Consider the following 18862-nt stretch of genomic DNA (forward strand, 5'->3'; position numbering starts at 1 on the left):
ATTATTTTTTTTCTTTCTTATCTTCTTCCCTCCTTTTGGCTTTAGACTACTTTGCTTTTTGGTTCACTGTCGATTGTGTCGGTGCTGTGTCCTATGGAGTTACTTCTGCGTGTGTGTGTGTAAAGATGAAGGAAGCCTTTGGAGGATCCCCCTTGTGCGCCATAACATCTGGATGAGGATTGGCGCGAACCACTAATCGTAAGAGTTACTAATAACTCTAAGGGACTCACCTTGATTTGATCATGTGATCTCCCTATTGACAACATGCCTTTGGCAGATGGTCCCACTGATTGCGCAAAGCATTGGGGCTAAAGTTACCAAGATCTCGCGGCTAGCCCCAAGAAACACTATGTAGATAGGCGCATATCGAGCCGAAAGAATTACTGTGCAGAAAGGCACACGTCCTACCCCAAGAATTATTGTGTAGAAAGGCACACATCCACAATAATAAACACCAACACTAGCATGTTACTAGGAATGAGGGCCATGTATTGAGTATAATAATAATGATGTAGGAAATTAGAGAGGGAATTGAATATAATAATAATGAAGTAGGAAATTAGAGAGGGAACAATTGACTGGATATTAATGGAGGGAAGGCTGTATCCCACATGCAAAGCGTGGATGAGAGTGATGAGAGGAAGGGGTATAGAAGGGGAAGATGGTAAGTAACAAAACATACTTACCTGGGCGGGGTCAATCGATGATCAAGAAGGTCGATGGCCTAGGAAGACCACTTCCATTGCACTTGGGAGGGGGGTTTACCTAGCATCTCCCATTGAGGAGAGTGCACGTCATAATTTGTGGCAGCGGAGGCTCGCGTTCGCGCGGCCTCCACACTATACTAAAAACGAAATGCGACCGAGGGCCTCCACACTATACTAAAAACGAAATGCTGCGACCGAGGGCCTCGGACGTGATCTATCATCTGACGTGATCTGACATCTGGTTACTAAAAACGAAATGCGACAGCTACTCGGACGTGATCTAACATTTGGTTACTGTATAAACTCGTGACAACTGCGTGGTCTCTGATTTTGATGAGGTGCCAGAGGAAACCAACTTAAAATCCTTGAATGGTTGAGGGAACGTTGTTCGTTATTGTTAGGTTGCTGCGTGAGAGGGTACCAACGCCATGCCTTGTGCAGCAGCAGTTAGTTACTCCCATTCATAGATTGATACCTGTGTTCCAATCTATTATATTATTCTGGTTTTAGAGTGATACCGGTGTTGGAATCTGTTCTGTTTTCTATCCGGAACTAATTACAATTTAGAGTAGAAATTCAATATTGCTTCCTACACTTGTCGCTCAACCCTAGTCTACTTGGTCAGCCCTCTCCCCTGGGAGCAATGCTGCAATTTATTTATTTGTACACTGTAACTCGAAAAGTTTCACAGCAAGGCAAACGTTTCTTGTTTGTTTGCATTTTCCTAGTAAACTTTTGGATCGTCATGATGTGTTTTCCGTGTTAAGGGGACGCAGTGTTTCTGCTCCTAATCCTTTTCAAGGAAAAAAACACGATATTTCTGATTCCTATTTGAAATAGAAATTTGTTAATTGTATATTTAGTATTTGAAATAGGAATTTGAATATCGATTGTATATTTACTGTTTTAAATCGAAATTTGAATTTGAATATGGATTGTATATTTACTGTTTCAAATCGAAATTTGAACATACATTGCGATGCGCCGAGCACTGAGAAAAAGGTGTGTCAATGTCAAAGCCTAACCCAAAAGGGCTATAATACTGCTTCTTGTTCTTCCTCCAGAAAGCCCAATTACTTCACACATCAAACGGATTTTGCCATATAGGCTCCTCTAACAAAAACTTGGATCCAGATCTTCCCCGTGGAAAAAACCAAAAAAGATTTATCAGCATCTGTGCTGCAGTTTTAGGCCGGTTGCTGTGGCTAGTCTCCTCATTGGGTGTTAACATGATAGGCCGCTCCCCTCCCTATGTGGTAAAACCACACCTGTCCAAACAGATAAAGGTTGCTTAGGAAGCTGACCACACCTGTCCAAACGGATAAAGCTTGCTTAGGATGCTCACCAGCGGAAAGATTGAACTCTACATATGCGTGTTGAAATTTTCTTTTAGTTGCTTGATCCTTTCCAAGAAGATTGGGGAAATGATCTGATTCTGGAGATTTACACGTTGCTATTGATCTAGGCAGCTATCTTGGAATCTCCCAAATTACACTCTAATATTGATCTAATCAGCTATCTTGGAATCTCCCAAAATTTGAAATCAGCTATCCAGTTGCCACCCTTATCCGCAACCACTTCTCGACGTTGTTAAATAAAAGCTAAAATGAAAAGTGTTGGAGCAATGCTCCATGTCTTTGAAATCAAAGCAAGTCAAAATCATCAATGTTGAACTTGGAAAGAGAGGTGATTTTATAAATATGGATGATACAGAATTTGTTGGAAAGCTGAAGAAACAGGACAGATGCCCAGTAAAGGAGGGAGACCTAGCAATCATGTCAAGATTGGGTTTTGTCAAATGAGGAGCTCAAGAAGAGGGTATGTATAGCTCCCAAAAATCTAGCTAGGAGTGGTATCGTTCTGTTTGTTGGCAGCGAATGATAAAATTCTATCTCCAAAGTACCAACAATAAGGGTGGGTTGCTTCCAAGATCTAAACAGATGCCTGGAGGAAAGAGGAAGATTCAATCATTCGCTAATACACTAAGGAAGGAAACCTAGATAGGATCCTGCATGATAACAATCACAAAAAACACTCGCTCAAACAGAGACAGAGATGGACAATATTATGTCAAGAGAAGCACAACATGCGAGTAGAGTTCCATAAGCTCGGGAGCCTGTGTAGATCATGTGGGGATACTAAGGCGTACATCTTAAATATCTCCTTGTCATCGACTTTACGCATTAGACCACTCATTGTGCTCCGCTCTGTATTTCCTTCTCCAGTGATGATTAATTTGATCAAGGGGTTTCCATGCCTCTCAAATGCTCTCGAGTGCCATGATGGATGGGCTCCAACCTCCAATGATTCATGAAAGATTCATGATTCCTTAATTGATCCCGGTTGAGTTTAGAGTCCCCTTCCAAGTTTATGCTTCTAGATGCAAATTTATGGACGCTTTAGTTCCTTCTTGGCGGGTTACTCTATATTTCCTATAACAGCATAGGATGGTTCTTCCGTGTGTTTTCTAATTACAAACCCAAAACCTGCATTACCAGGGCAACCCCTCGAAGAACCCATGAAAATGGATTTTAGAATGGAGACTTTTGCGCAACTGGACATACTTTCGTTGGAATTCTGGGATCTACAGCGTGAAATGTAAGTTTTCGATTCAGGAGAAACACTTCACTTATCATCAAGGGTAATGGTGGAAGAGTAAACAACAACGTCACAGATATTTGGCTCAGCGATATTACATGCATTGGAAACCAAAAATCCAATGTCAAATTGATTTTGTTTATCTTGAAAGGAAGGGAAAGACCAAAGTTCCAAATTTTCATGTCTATGTTCCCACCGAGTTTGGATTATCTCGGAAGAATGGGGAAGACCAAAGTTCCAAATTTTCATGTCTATGTTCCCACCGAGTTTGGATGATGTTCAAAGTGCCATTTGCCTTTGCCCAAAATGACTTCAGCAATCCTATATTTGTGGAGAAAATGCAGAAACAGGGTAACCATAATTCCTAGTTTTAAAAGGAGCCATTGACAGCTATTTGGAACAGTGAATGCGAGTTGTGAGTGCAACCGAGACCGAGACCAATGGGCAACTTGTGAGGAGGAGGACTTGGTCATGTTGCAGTTTTAATTGTTGTTTGTGGTTTCGAGTTTTAATTGTTGTAACAGCAACAGCCCTTGGAGGTTGCAAGCAATGTAATTTCCATTACCAGGATAACTAATAAAAAGGAAAACCTGCTGTGTCTGTTTCTTTAGATTGTTGAGTGCATGCTTGAGTTTGTGTCTGAACTTCCCAAGATGAGCTTCAAAATATGACATTATTATTCTGCAGATATGGCGCACTGTCGTCTGCCTTACGGACAAAATGAGTTCAACAATCCTGTATTCTTGAGCGCGCACCCTGAGAATCCCCCTATTCTGCCTTTTCGCAACAAGAAGAATTTCACTCTGTAAAGCCCAGCATCATCTCACTAACAATGAAAAGCCACGCGCCCTGCACTCTCCCTGCCAATCCCCCTATTCTGTCTTTTCGCAACAACAAGCATTCCACACTCTGTACAGCCCAACAGCATCTCACTGACAGTGAAAAAAAGATCCTTGAATGCCCTAAATACGTTGAAATTTCTGATAGAAATCAATCAAATTCACGCTGGAAACGTCGAAATTGCTGATAGGAATCAAAATCAAATTCACACTGGAAACGTCGAAATTGCTGATAGGAATCAAAATCAAATTCGCACTTGAAATTGCGGATAGGAATCAAAATCAAATTCACACTTGAAATTGCTGACTGATAGAAATCAATCAAATTCACACTGGAACGTTGAAATTGCTGGCTGATAGAAATCAATCAAACTCACTGGAACACGTTGAAATTGCTGGCTGATAGAAATCAATCAAATTCACACTGGAACGTTGAAATTGCTGGCTGATAGAAATCAATCCAATTCACACTGGAAAACCATAAAATTCGCTTCACGGCGTACATACATATATCTGGATTAAGAGACATGTACATACATATATATCTGGATTAAGAGACAAGGATCACTGTGCGTGACAGACGTGCCATAGACAATTGATAATCGAAAGCAAGGAGGAGGATATAAATTCCTTGCACAGAAAGAAAGCGAGGCGAGGAGTTGATTTAAATTCAGCGCAGAAAGGAGAACCGGAAGCAAGCAACGAGAGGCGAGGACTTGATTTAAATTCAGCGCAGAAAGGAACAGGAAGCAAGCAACGATTTAAACGGGGGACTAAACGACAAACCCTCCAGAAAACCAAACGCTCAGAGCACCACCATAACTTCTCTTCAACCGATTAAACAAACAAACAATTCGATTAATTAATAATATTTGTGTTGGTGTCGTTGGGGTGCGCCAGGCTGGTGCTGTAGTGCAACGCACAAGCGACGCCCGAGAGCCCCAATAGCAAGCTATTGTGAGTGGGCCCTCCCCCTAGAAAAATACATTTAATATCATGTGGTTCTATGAACCACGTATCAGATATTAAACTGATAAGAACAGATACTACACTTGATCTTAGCCAAAAGGCCGAGAAAGGTATGCTTTATCCCTTCTCTCTCCCTCCCTTTTCTACTACTCCCCCTCTCCTCTCCTTTACTCCTCCTTGCATGTGGTATATATACCTCACTTATATTCCCCCTCCCATAATACTTCTAATTTAAATAAATAAAACATGCCATGTACCATCAAATTTATAAGTTAATGTTTTTTATATTCTTACCATTGGAAACATGCCATGTCCCATCAAATTTATAAGTTCATGTTTTTTATATTCTTACCATTGGAAACATGCCATGTACCATCAAATTTATAAGTTCATGTTTTTTATATTCTTGCCATTGGATTGGTTTTTATAGGTTAATGTTTTTAATATTCTTACCATCTCCACTCTTTTCGCCTCATTGATTTCGGGGTGGTTAAATATCCTCTTTGATTCACTTTTGAAACACGCAATGCACTTGGAAGAATGAAAAAAAGTTCATCCAACACTATGCCCAAATAACCCATTAATGCCATCCACATTAGAATCTCGAATGTGCCATGTGAGGCCCATGTTACTCTTCCCAGGGTGCAAATAATGGAGGAGTACATGGAATTTTAATTTTAATTTTTTTTCCCCGGATATTAGAGACAAATGCAAATCTTGATGCAATGTGGGAGGAGAGTTCTACATTACCAACCTTAGATCCGAAACAACACCTAATGCGGGAGTGCTTTCCTCTTCTTTTTTCTTTTTCCCACCACCGCCACAGTAAGCAAAAACGATTCTCGATTAAGATGTGTCAAGCCTTGCCTGCTCAAATGGGGAAAGAAATTCGCATTCACACATCCACATCTATTACCACTGATGTGATCCATTCCACTATTTGGACCTTGTCGACCATTGTAGCAACTCTGGGCAGCTCAGTGCTAATTTGAGCTTTCCACGTCTTGCGTCGTTTGCGGGCATCAAACATCATTTTCGGCCCCGAAAAGTCCTATTTAAAATACGCACCATTTTATTCGTTCCTCGTCTCATTGTGAGCTCTTTTACGACCTTTGGACCCGATTCTCGTTTCATGCACAATAGTTATGGCCCCGACAAGTTGGCCATCGATTTTCCACCTTAGCCCATGTGACTCTTGGCCTTCCATGCTTCATCTGCTCCCCTTCTTGTCTTCATTTATGGCTCAGTTCTTTGTAAGCACGATGAACGCATTCTTGCCTTTTGGGGAGGGTGTCGCGCATGAGAGTAGCTAAGCATCTCTCCTTAGAGATCGTCACTGCCATGCAATCGCCCATTTGATAATAATACTTTCATTCTCCCACGAATGTGTGTCAGTTGTGCTTCATTCTATTTCCTTGCTTCTGCCATCCAGGTTATTTAATTGTTCATACACAGATTAATTTCCATCAATTAGTGTGTGTCCACGGATATCCACCTCCATCTGAACCAACGGCGTCGGAGACACGTGCTGCTCGATGCATGCCCCTCTAACAAGATTAGGGTAGAAGTAGCTTGGTCAATCGACGTTGCTTGCCTAGATAACATCCTATGGTAGAAGAAAACAGAGCGACATATCCCATCACGTTGTTACTCCAAGGCATCGTGAACAATCAAGGAATCTAGACGTTGAATTAGTGAGCTAGGATATTGCAACAACTCTCCACCATCATGGGTTCCTCTTCTTCATCGAGCCTTCCCATCAACAGAGATACGCATTTCCAGATATAAGCTAATATGGACATCCCTCTATTTGAAGGAAGGAGATGCATATGCCTTAAAGCAGTCGTTGAATTACCTATAGTCGCTAATAGCTTCTCGGGTGAGGAGAAAATTAGAACCACGCCCCCTGTGTCCAACATTAGTGGGACACCCATCGTCAACGAGCACTGTAGACGAAGAAGTGTGAATAAGGCACATACATTGCATGGGGTGATTTTGAGGGTGCCCTCAAGGAGGAATATTACCACGTGGGGAACTGCAAGGACCAATACCCCAGATGGCTACAACGCCACCAACGTCAAGATAAGGCTATATAGGACTATACCAACAACTTCTATAGCTCGCCTACAAAACCACAAAACAAACCAGTGTGGAGTTCTCAAGTGCAGTGGAGGCTTGCAAAAGTATATGCGTATTATCATGTAGTCGTTGGACATCTCAATGTGCTTGGGAGCGACCTATAGACATGTGGTTAAAATTAAGGAGAAGTTTGAGACAAAGGTAAAACAAGGTTTTGCCTTGAAACAAATCACGAGCACCTATGACTTGGAATCAACAACTCGATCGCTCGTATTCCTTTCACGTAGTGTACTTTCCCACTTTCAGCGCACGACAGTCTTGAACATTGCAAAAACATCCATGATCCTTGACTTGGCACAACCAAATCCCCGCGGACTCAAGAAAAAGGCTCCAGAGGGGAAGAGATAACCCTTGGGCTATGAGAGCATGAGCTCCGTTCAAAGCTATCCATCACATAGAAACCTCAAAGGACCACTTTCAATCTGAAGATGAAGATTCCCACAATATGTCTTTGGAGATGAAATATAAGCGCACGCTCACTGACGTGGACAAGATCAAATTGACCTTCAAGGTGCAACACATTTACAGTAGTACAACATATTGATAACATAAAAACAATGAAGTAAACAATGACTATGGTTGTTCAAAGTCTCCCCTCAAAGGATTTGTATCGAGCACAAACAGTAAGCGTCCCCTCGGTAACGCAAACACAACATCATCATCCAACTATTCATTACAAGAAGACAAGGAAAAAGATATTCCCCTTGTTGTGAAAGCTCAAAAGGTGATGAGTTTACGGTCACTGTAAAGGCATTAGAATAAACGTTGTCCTCCTCGTAAAAGCTTTAAAATGGAAGATTTTTTTGGTATTGTAAAGGCGTTTTTGAAACAGATTCTCTTGCTTGGACTCGAACATGGGTCTCTTTAATGAGACTTGAGTATCCAAATCAATTTAAATACAACGACGCACATTTAGATGTAAATGGAAGTAATTTAAAAGGCATTTAAATTTAAAACTTTAAAAATTCATAGATGTTGTAGTTTTTTTGCATCAATAATTAATCACCGAATCGCTAGAATTTGTCCAAGGCAACGCAACCCAGATTCCCAATGGATGTTTGTCATTGAAGACCAACAAGTGTATATCTGCAACTTCTGGAAGCATCCTAATCGGCCATGCTAGGTGCGATGATGATTTGAAATATGACTACATGGCTGAGATGAAGATCCCACCAACAAACCAAAAGCAAAGCCGAACCTCGTCGAGGACACGAGGCTTTGTAGGAAGTACATAAGGTGTTATTATGGCACTGCTCTTATTTATGCATAAACTTCACTAAAAGGATGTTGAGTTTTTATTCTCGAATGACTCCTGGGAATCTTTTGATTCGTTGAAGAAGAAGCTAGTCAAAGCTCTCACTCTAGGAATTCCTAATGTGGACGTCCAGTTTAGTGCGCGAGTTGACGTTGGGAATATTGGTGTTTATGTCATCTTACCTCAGCCCCGGGAGGGAAATATTGACCTCCCTCATTATCATGTCAAGATAGAGCATTACACGAATTATAAATATCAAAGAAAGTAGTCATTCCAACAATAAATGAGGGAATCTAGTCTTTCTGCTTGTTAGAGGCAGATGCAACGGGAGCAGGATCTTCAGCAATAGCCCCTGGCATTCCATATAGCTCCAGAGTCAAGGTGTAAGGACCTGCGGTTCTTACCACGAACGAAATGCGAAGTGCGAAGGTTTGGCAAGCAAAAGTGCGCACGAGCTGGCAAATACAACCGAATGAACACTTGGAGCGCGCGTACAAGTAAGGAGCGGTTGCATATATTTATAAGGATGGACGAGGGCATTCATCCTTGATAAGCCGACGATGGAAGTTTGCAAGTTCGGGCGTTGGTTGGATAGGCCGACCGGATGAATTAGCTAAACGACGAGTCGACTGGATAAGAAAATACAGGTCGGCCATCAATGGCACGACCATCCATGAAGCGTATATATTGGCGCGTTAAGGATGGCATTTGGGCATCATTCGAACTTCGCTCATCCAATGAAGGAGAAGTGCGCAGAACAAGTATAGCCGCAGCAATAGAAGGGAAGGCGCAGAACGGTGATGCGCCCAACCTTGGGCGAGGCTACACGAAGAAGAACGCATTGTCTCGGTTTTGGGTGAGGGCGCGGGTAGAGGTGGCCTGCCGCTCGGGTGAAGGTTGACACGGGTTCTTGGGTGGCTCGGGTGAGCGCCCGCCCGTCGTGTAAACATAAAATGGTGGAACGTTGGTGAAGCCGGTGGAACGTTGGTGAAGCCGGGTGAACGGTGGAACGTTGGTGAAGCCGGTTGTGCGTAGGAAGGGGGTGTCTTGGTGACTTGGTGGAGTCACCAACCCGTCGTGCACGAAAACAAGGTTCGGTTGTGAAGTGCAGAAAGCAGCTTGTGTGAGGGTGCGCCTGCCCGCCTTGGGCAAGGAAATCTTGGTTATCACACGAAGGTGTGATGAAGTTGTAAAATTGGCTAAGTATGAAACTTGGTGTTTCCAAGTATACTTGTAAAGCTTTGTAATATTGAAAGACTGCATAATATGTTATTTTGGCAGACTCATTGTTCAGGGGGTTGCCCCTCCCTTTATACTGTGAAATTGTGTTCTCATTTATAATTGCTGATGATAATGAATGTGTATGGGTGTTCATTGGTATAAAGGAAACATTAATAATACTTGGTTGCGAAACACAAACTAAGTAGGATAAGTGGTTAGGCGTAGTCCACGAACATAAGTATTGGTGAAAAGAAAGTGTTCTGTGGTGCCGCACCTCACCAAAGCGGTTGAAAGACTACCGCCGGCTTGGGGGCGTGACAATTGGTATCAGAGCAAGGTTGCTCGTGACGAAGTGACAGATGGTATTGAAGCTGATTCGGGGTTGAGGAAGCTTGATAGTTGGTGATTGAGCAAGGTTGCTCGTGACAGGTACTTGCAAGTGAAGGAAGCCGATTTCACATACAAGTGGAACAAGAGCTGGTTTATGTTTTGCAGGGAACTTGGAGAAGGCTGAAAGGCGAAGATGGTGGATGAACCTATGATAGGTGAATCTAGCCATAATGCAGGTGAAGTCTTCTGGTACAAAGTGTTGGAACAAATGAGTAGATGGAGTTCTAACTGGGTTTCGATGAAGGCTAAGAATATGAAGATTCGAGAAAGTTGTTCGAAGCTAAGGAAGGAACTTGAAGAACTCAGGTCCCAATGCAAAGGTACGATGGATGATGAACTCAAGGAACTTGACAAGGAGATCCAACAGAATGGACTTGATCTTCAAGAGCTCTTGGATGAAAGAGCCCGGTTGAGGAAAGAAAGTGCCATGGTGGAGATCGAAATCAAGCGACTTGAGGAGGAGATGAAGAAGAAACTTCTTGGTAAGAAGGTTATAATTGAGCAGGATGAGCTCGACTACATTGACAGGCTGGGGACTCACTACCGAGACAATCCAGAGGATGTTCGGAAGCTTAGTTCCATGAAGGCAGTCGATGGACACTTGGTTGGTGCACTTAAGCAGGATGCGATGGATGACATCCAGGATCGAGTTGCTTAGAAGAGCCAAGTAAGGAAGTGAAGTACCTTAGGAGGAATGTCAAGTTGGAGCACAAGCCAATTGACACTTTTGAGGTCGAATTCTTGAAGAAGGTTGCTGATGTGAGACACAAGATAAAGCCGACAGAAGGAGGTGATGCCTTGAAGCTGAGTTTTGTGCAGGTGACTGTGAAAGGCAAGAGATTTGCAGCTTTGGTGGATACAGGGGCTACTCATAGCTTCTTAAGCAGGAAAGCAGCAAAGTCTTTTGGGAAGAAAGCAAAGATGGAGAGGGAATGGAGTGCTTTCAAAGCAGTCAACTCTACCATGAAAGCTGTTATTGGTGTAATGGAGAACACTCAGGTGAGAGTGGGATCGTGGTTTGGAAAGTTGGACTTGAGGATCGTGGACATGGATGATCATTCTATGGTACTGGGGCAAGATTTCATGAGGCTTGCACAAGCCATACCAATGGTAGACCGGGACATTCTCTTGATCACAGCTGGAGGAAGAACTATGTTGGTTCCGATGAATAGAAGGAGTTGCTTGGGGTATAGACCGAGGATGAATTCTATGACTTTGTATCCCAAAGATCCGAATGTGAAGCATGAGGATGTGGAGCAAAGAGGACTTGGGAGTATGACTCAAACAACGAAGGAAGGGAAGTTGATTGACTTCGTTGCAAGAGTGAGGAAGAAGGAAGGAAGTGAGAGGACAATCTCACGAATCAGGGAGCACTTGACAGAGACATCTTCTACTGATGATCTTCACAATGGAGTTGCAGATGAAGGGAGTCCGAGTACTACTTCAGAAGCAGTGGTTGGCCATCGATTTTCCACCTTAGCCCATGTGACTCTTGGCCTTGCATGCTTCATCTGCTCCCCTTCTTGTCTTCATTTATGGCTCAGTTCTTTGTAAGCACGATGAACGCATTCTCGCCTTTTGGGGAGGGTGTCGCGCATGAGAGTAGCTAAGCATCTCTCCTTAGAGATCGTCACTGCCATGCAATCGCCCATTTGATAATAATACTTTCATTCTCCCACGAATGTGTGTCAGTTGTGCTTCATTCTATTTCCTTGCTTCTACCATCCAGGTTATTTAATTGTTCATACACAGATTAATTTCCATCAATTAGTGTGTGTCCGCGGATATCCACCTCCATCTGAACCAACGGCGTCGGAGACACGTGCTGCTCGATGCATGCCCCTCTAACAAGATTAGGGTAGAAGTAGCTTGGCCAATCGACGTTGCTTGCCTAGATAACATCCTGCGTAGAGGAAAACAGAGCGACATATCCCATCACGTTGTTACTCCAAGGCATCGTGAACACTCAAGGAATCTAGACGTTGAATTAGTGAGCTAGGATATTGCAACAACTCTCCACCATCATGGGTTCCTCTTCTTCATCGAGCCTTCCCATCAACAAAGATACGCATTTCCAGATATAAGCTAATATGGACATCCCTCTATTTGAAGGAAGGAGATGCATATGCCTTAAAGCAGTCGTTGAATTACCTATAGTCGCTAATAGCTTCTCGGGTGAGGAGAAAATTAGAACCACGCCCCCTGTGTCCAACATTAGTGGGACACCCATCGTCAACGAGCACTGTAGACGAGGAAGTGCGAATAAGGCACATACATTGCATGGGGTGATTTTGAGGGTGCCCTCAAGGAGGAATATTACCATGTGGGGAACTGCAAGGAGCAATACCCCAGATGACTACAACGCCACCAACGTCGAGATAAGGCTATATAGGAATATACCAACAACTTCTATAGCTCGCCTACAAAACCACAAAACAAACCGGTGTGGAGTTCTCAAGTGCGGTGGAGGCTTGCAAAAGTATATGCGTATTATCATGTAGTCGTTGGACATCTCAATGTGCTTGGGAGCGACCTATAGATATGTGGTTAAAATTAAGAAAAAGTTTGAGACAAAGGTAAAACAAGGTTTTGCCTTGAAACAAATCACGAGCACCTATGACTTGGAATCAACAACTTGATCGCTCGTATTCCTTTCACGTAGTGTACTTTCCCACTTTCAGCGCACGACAGTCTTGAACATTGCAAAAACATCCATGATCCTTGACTTGGCACAACCAAATCCCCGCGGACTCAAGAAAAAGGCTCCAGAGGGGAAGAGATAACCCTTGGGCTATGAGAGCACGAGCTCCGTTCAAAGTTATCCATCACATAGAAATCTCAAAGGACCACTTTCAATCTGAAGATGAAGATTCCCACAATATGTCTTTGGAGATGAAATATAAGCGCACGCTCACTAACGTGGACAAGATCAAATTGACCTTCAAGGTGCAACATATTTACAGTGGTACAACATATTGATAACATAAAAACAATGAAGTAAACAATGACTATGGTTATTCAAAGTCTCCCCTCAAAGGATTTGTATCAAGCACAAACAGTAAGCGTCCCCTCGGTAACGCAAACACAACATCATCATCCAACTATTCATTACAAGAAGACAAGGAAAAATATATTCCCCTTGTTGTGAAAGCTCAAAAGGTGATGAGTTTACGGTCACTATAAAGGCATTGGAATAAACGTTGTCCTCCTCGTAAAAGCTTTAAAATGGAAGATTCTTTCGGTATTGTAAAGGCGTTTTTGAAACAGATTCTCTTGCTTGGACTCGAACATGGGTCTCTTTAATGAGACTTGAGTATCCAAATCAATTTAAATACAACGACGCACATTTAGATGTAAATGGAAGTAATTTAAAAGACATTTAAATTTAAAACTTTAAAAATTCATAGATGTTGTAGTTTGTTTGCATCAATAATTAATCAGCGAATCGCTAGAATTTGTCCAAGGCAACGCAACCCAGATTCCCAGTGGATGTTTGTCATTGAAGACCAACAAGTGTATATCTGCAACTTCTGGAAGCATCCTAATAGGCCATGCTAGGTGCGACGATGATTTGAAATATGACTACATGGCTGAGATGAAGATCCCACCAACAAACCGAAAGCAAAGCCGAACCTCGTCGAGGACACGAGGCGTTGTAGGAAGTACATAAGGTGTTATTATGGCATTGCTTTTATTTATGCATAAACTTCACTAAAAGGATGTTGAGTTTTTATTCTCGAATGACTCCTCGGAATCTTTTGATTCGTTGAAGAAGAAGCTAGTCAAAGCTCTCACTCTAGGAATTCCTAATGTGGACGTCCACTTTAGTGCGCGAGTTGACGTTGGGGATATTGGTGTTTATGTCATCTTACCTCAGCCCCGGGAGGGAAATATTGACCTCCCTCATTATCATGTCAAGATAGAGCATTACACGAATTTTAAATATCAAAGAAAGTAGACACTCCAACAATAAATGAGGGAATCTAGTCTTTCTGCATGTTAGAGGCAGATGCAACGGGAGCAGGATCTTCAGCAATAGCCCCTGGCATTCCATATAGCTCCAGAGTCAAGGTGTAAGGACCCGCGGTTCTTACCGCGAACGAAATGCGAAGGTTTGGCAAGCAAAAGTGCGCACGAGCTGGCAAATACAACCGAATGAACACTTGGAGCGCGCGTACAACTAAGGAGCGGTTGCATATATTTATAAGGATGGACGAGGGCATTCATCCTTGATAAGCCGACGATGGAAGTTTGCAAGTTCGGGCGTTGGTTGGATAGGCCGACCGGATGAATTAGCTAAACGACGAGTCGACTGGATAAGAAAATACAGGTCGGCCATCAATGGCACGACCATCCATGAAGCGTATATTTTGGCGCGTTAAGGATGGCATTTGGGCATCATTCGAACTTCGCTCATCCAGCGAAGGAGAAGTGTGCAGAACAAGTATAGCCGTAGAAATAGAAGGGAAGGCGCAGAACGGTGATGCGCCCAACCTTGGGCGAGGCTACACAAAGAAGAACGCATTGTCTCGGTTTTGGGTGAGGGCACGGGTAGAGGTGGCCTGCCACTCGGGTGAAGGTTGACACGGGTTCTTGGGTGGCTCGGGTGAGTGCCCGCCCGTCGTGTAAACATAAAACGGTGGAACGTTGGTGAAGCCGGGTGAACGGTGGAACGTTGGTGAAGCTGGGTGAACGGTGGAACGTTGGTGAAGCTGGTTGTGCGTAGGAAGGGGGTGTCTTGGTGACTTGGTGGAGTCACCCGCCCGTCGTGCACGAAAACAAGGTTCGGTTGTGAAGTGCAGAAGGCAGCTCGTGTGAGGGCGCGCCCGCCCGCCTTGGGCAAGGAAATCTTGGTTATCACACGGAGGTGTGATGAAGTTGTAAAATTGGCTAAGTATGAAACTTGGTGTTTCCAAGTATACTTGTAAAGCTTTGTAATATTGAAAGACTGTATAATATATTATTCAGGCAGACTCATTGTTCAGGGAGTTGCCCCTCCCTTTATACTATGCAATTGTGTTCTCATTTATAATTGCTGATGATAATGAATGTGTATGGGTGTTCATTGGTATAAAGGAAACATTAATAATACTTGGTTGTGAAACACAAACTAAGTAGGATAAGTGGTTAGGCGTAGTCCACGAACATAAGTATTGGTGAAAAGAAAGTGTTCGGTGGTGCCGCACCTCGCCAAGAGCGGTTGAAAGACTACCGTCGGCTTGGGGGCGTGACAGTTGGTATCAGAGCAAGGTTGTTCGTGACGAAGTGACAGATGGTATTGAAGCTGATTCAGGGTTGAGGAAGCTTGATAGTTGGTGATTGAGCAAGGTTGCTCGTGACAGGTACTTGCAAGTGAAGGAAGCCGATTTCACATACAAGTGGAACAAGAGCTAGTTCATGTTTTGCAGGGAACTTGGAGAAGGCTGAAAGGCGAAGATGGTGGATGATCCTATGATAGGTGAATCTAGCCATAATGCAGTTGAAGTCTTCCGGTACAAAGTGTTGGAACAGATGAGTAGATGGAGTTCTAACTGGGTTTCGATGAAGGCTGAGAATATGAAGATTCGGGAAAGCTGTTCGAAGCTAAGGAAGGAACTTGAAGAACTCAGGTCCCAATGCAAAGGTACGAAGGATGATGAACTCAAGGAACTTGACAAGGAGATCCAACAGAATGGACTTGATCTTCAAGAGCTCTTGGATGAAAGAGCCTGGTTGAGGAAAGAAAGTGCCATGGTGGAGACCGAAATCAAGCAACTTGAGGACGAGATGAAGAAGAAACTTCTTGGTAAGAAGGTTGTAATTGAGCAGGATGAGCTCGACTACATTGACAGGCTGGGGACTCACTACCGAGACAATCCAGAGGATGTTCGGAAGCTTAGTTCCATGAAGGCAGTCGATGGACACTTGGTTGGTGCACTTAAGCAGGATGCGATGGAGGACAAGCTTGAAGGAAGTCAAGCTGATCCAGGATCGAGTTGCTTAGAAGAGCCAAGCAAGGAAGTGAAGTACCTTAGGAGGAATGTCAAGTTGGAGCACAAGCCAATTGACACTTCTGAGGTCAAATTCTTGAAGAAGGTTGCTGATGTGAGACACAAGATAAAGCCAACAGAAGGAGGTGATGCCTTGAAGCTGAGTTTTGTGCAGGTGACCGTGAAAGGCAAGAGATTTGCAGCTTTGGTGGATACAGGGGCTACTCATAGCTTCTTAAGCAGGAAAGCAGCAAAGTCTTTTGGGAAGAAAGCAAAGATGGAGAGGGAATGGAGTGCTTTCAAAGCAGTCAACTCTACCATGAAAGTTGTTATTGGTGTAATGGAGAACACTCAGGTGAGAGTGGGATCGTGGTTTGGAAAGTTGGACTTGAGGATCGTGGACATGGATGATCATTCTATGGTGCTGGGGCAAGATTTCATGAGGCTTGCACAAGCCATACCAATGGTGGACCGGGACATTCTCTTGATCACAGCTGGAGGAAGAACTATGTTGGTTCCGATGAATAGAAGGAGTTGCTTGGGGTATAGACCGAGGATGAATTCTATGACTTTGTATCCCAAAGATCCGAATGTGAAGCATGAGGATGTGGAGCAAAGAGGACTTGGGAGTATGACTCAAACAATGAAGGAAGGGAAGTTGATTGACTTCGTTGCAAGAGCGAGGAAGAAGGAAGGAAGTGAGAGGAAAATCTCATGAATCAGGGAGCACTTGACAGAGACATCTTCTACTGATGATCTTCACAATGGAGTTGCAGATGAAGGGAGTCTGAGTACTACTTCAGAAGCAATGGTTGGAGAAGATTATGCAGGTAGAGATCTGGCTGGTATAGTGGATTTTTTCAAGTATGCCATGGGCATATATGACTTTCAGTTGACGAAGGACAAGCTAAGTGAGCTTGGGTGCACATGTGAGGAGGTTGAGGCGGTGCATAGATATTTGAAGACACATTATCAATCTGATACATGGGTGGATGAGAGTCAGGGAGGAAACTTCCTGGCCCTCCTTTCTCTTTAGACAACCTTGGAGATGGGTTGGTGCAGTGACCTTGATAGGAAGGGGCTGCACCACCTTAGCAAGGGGCCTTGCGAGGAGGCTTCTTTATGACAGATTTGCAGACTTGGATGCGGATGACCAAATGTTGGGATGGAGTCTATATGGGTTGGACATCATGGACAACTAGAGTCATGGACATCAAGTTGGAGACATGGAGCATGACAGTTACGCAGGGACATTATGCAGGAGCATGAGTAGATGTGTCATTCATGGACATTCTATGGGGAATGCCAAAGCAAAGGATGTTGTGCAGATGCTGTTGTGACATGGAGATGTATGAGCCAGTGGAGAGGTTGTACACTCTTGTGCAACAAGGCCATGGGCTGAACATGTTGCAGATGGGATGGAGTTTCCATGGACCTGAGCATGGGAATTGGACAGGATCTTGATGAGTCTGAGATGTGGCAGAAGTCAGGGAAAGACTGATGGTGGCATAAGGATGTGCATTCTTGTGGTTTGGGCGTATGGTTGGATTAGCTACCCTACTAGTTCGAGTCATGAGGGGTACCAGTGTGCAGAGGTATGTTGGCATCAGGACGAGGCAAAGTTGGCACATGGTAGAAGTGTGTTGGCATCTGTTGAAAGACTACAGGATGAGGACGAGGCATGACAGAGACGGTAGTTCTACATATGTTGCAGGGATGCTTGTAGTATGTGGAGGAGTTGATATCATGGATAAGACTGTTCGGATATGAAAATCTTGATCTTCGTGGATGGCTACCCAGATGGCATGTTGTCGAGGACGACAACGACTTCAGGTGGAGGAGGATGCAAGGACCTGCAGTTCTTACCACGAATGAAATGCAAAGTGCGAAGGTTTGGCAAGAAAAAGTGCACACGAGCTGGCAAATACAACCAAATGAACACTTGGAGCGCGCGTACAAGTAATGAGCGGTCGCATATATTTATATAGGATGGATGAGGGCATTCATCCTTGATAAGCCGACGATGGAATTTTGCATGTTCGGGCATTGGTTGGATAGGCCGGCCCGATGAATTAGCTAAACGATGAGTCGACTGGATAAGAAAATACAGGTCGGCCATCAATGGCACGACCATCCATGAAGCGTATATATTGGCGCGTTAAGGATGGCATTTGGGCATCATTCGAACTTTGCTCATCCAACGAAGGAGAAGTGCACAGAACAAGTATAGCCGCAGGAATAGAAGGGAAGGCGCAGAACGGTGATGCGCCCAACCTTGGGCGAGACTACACGAAGAAGAACGCATTGTCTCGGTTTTGAGTGAGGGCGCGGGTAGAGGTCGCCTGCCGCTCGGGTGAAGGTTGACACAGGTTCTTGGGTGGCTCGGGTGAGCGCCCGACCGTCGTGTAAACATAAAACGGTGGAACGTTGGTGAAGCCGGGTGAACGATGAAACGTTGGTGAAGCTGGTTGTGCGTAGGAAGGGGGTGTCTTGGTGACTTCGTGGAGTCACCCGCCCGTAGTGCACGAAAACAAGGTTCGGTTGTGAAGTGCAGAAGGCAGCTCGTGTGGGGGCGCGCCCGCCCGCCTTGGGCAAGGAAATCTTGGTTATCACATGGAGGTGTGATGAAGTTGTAAAATTGGCTAAGTATGAAACTTGGTGTTTCCAAGTATACTTGTAAAGCTTTGTAATATTGAAAGACTGTATAATATACTATTCGGGCAGACTCATTGTTCAGGGAGTTGCCCCTCCCTTTATACTATGAAATTGTGTTCT

General features: G+C 43.9%; 2 non-coding genes across 2 annotated transcripts; one reads left to right on the top strand and one right to left on the bottom strand.

Moving 5' to 3' along the window:
- The first annotated feature begins 678 nt into the window (after positions 1-678).
- On the top strand, positions 679-838 carry LOC149205850 (U1 spliceosomal RNA). Its single transcript, XR_016253198.1, has one exon. It is a non-coding gene; the product is annotated as a U1 spliceosomal RNA (small nuclear RNA).
- A 4192-nt stretch (positions 839-5030) lies between these two features.
- LOC149205851 (U2 spliceosomal RNA) lies at positions 5031-5227 on the bottom strand. The gene has a single exon (XR_016253134.1). It is a non-coding gene; the product is annotated as a U2 spliceosomal RNA (small nuclear RNA).
- Positions 5228-18862: the final 13635 nt, after the last annotated feature.

This window comes from Pinus tabuliformis, chromosome 1_2 (genome assembly GCF_031772625.1).
Source record: "Pinus tabuliformis cultivar Carrire ecotype Pingquan chromosome 1_2, CPIR1, whole genome shotgun sequence".
In the NCBI taxonomy this organism is placed as follows: Eukaryota; Viridiplantae; Streptophyta; class Pinopsida; order Pinales; family Pinaceae; genus Pinus; species Pinus tabuliformis.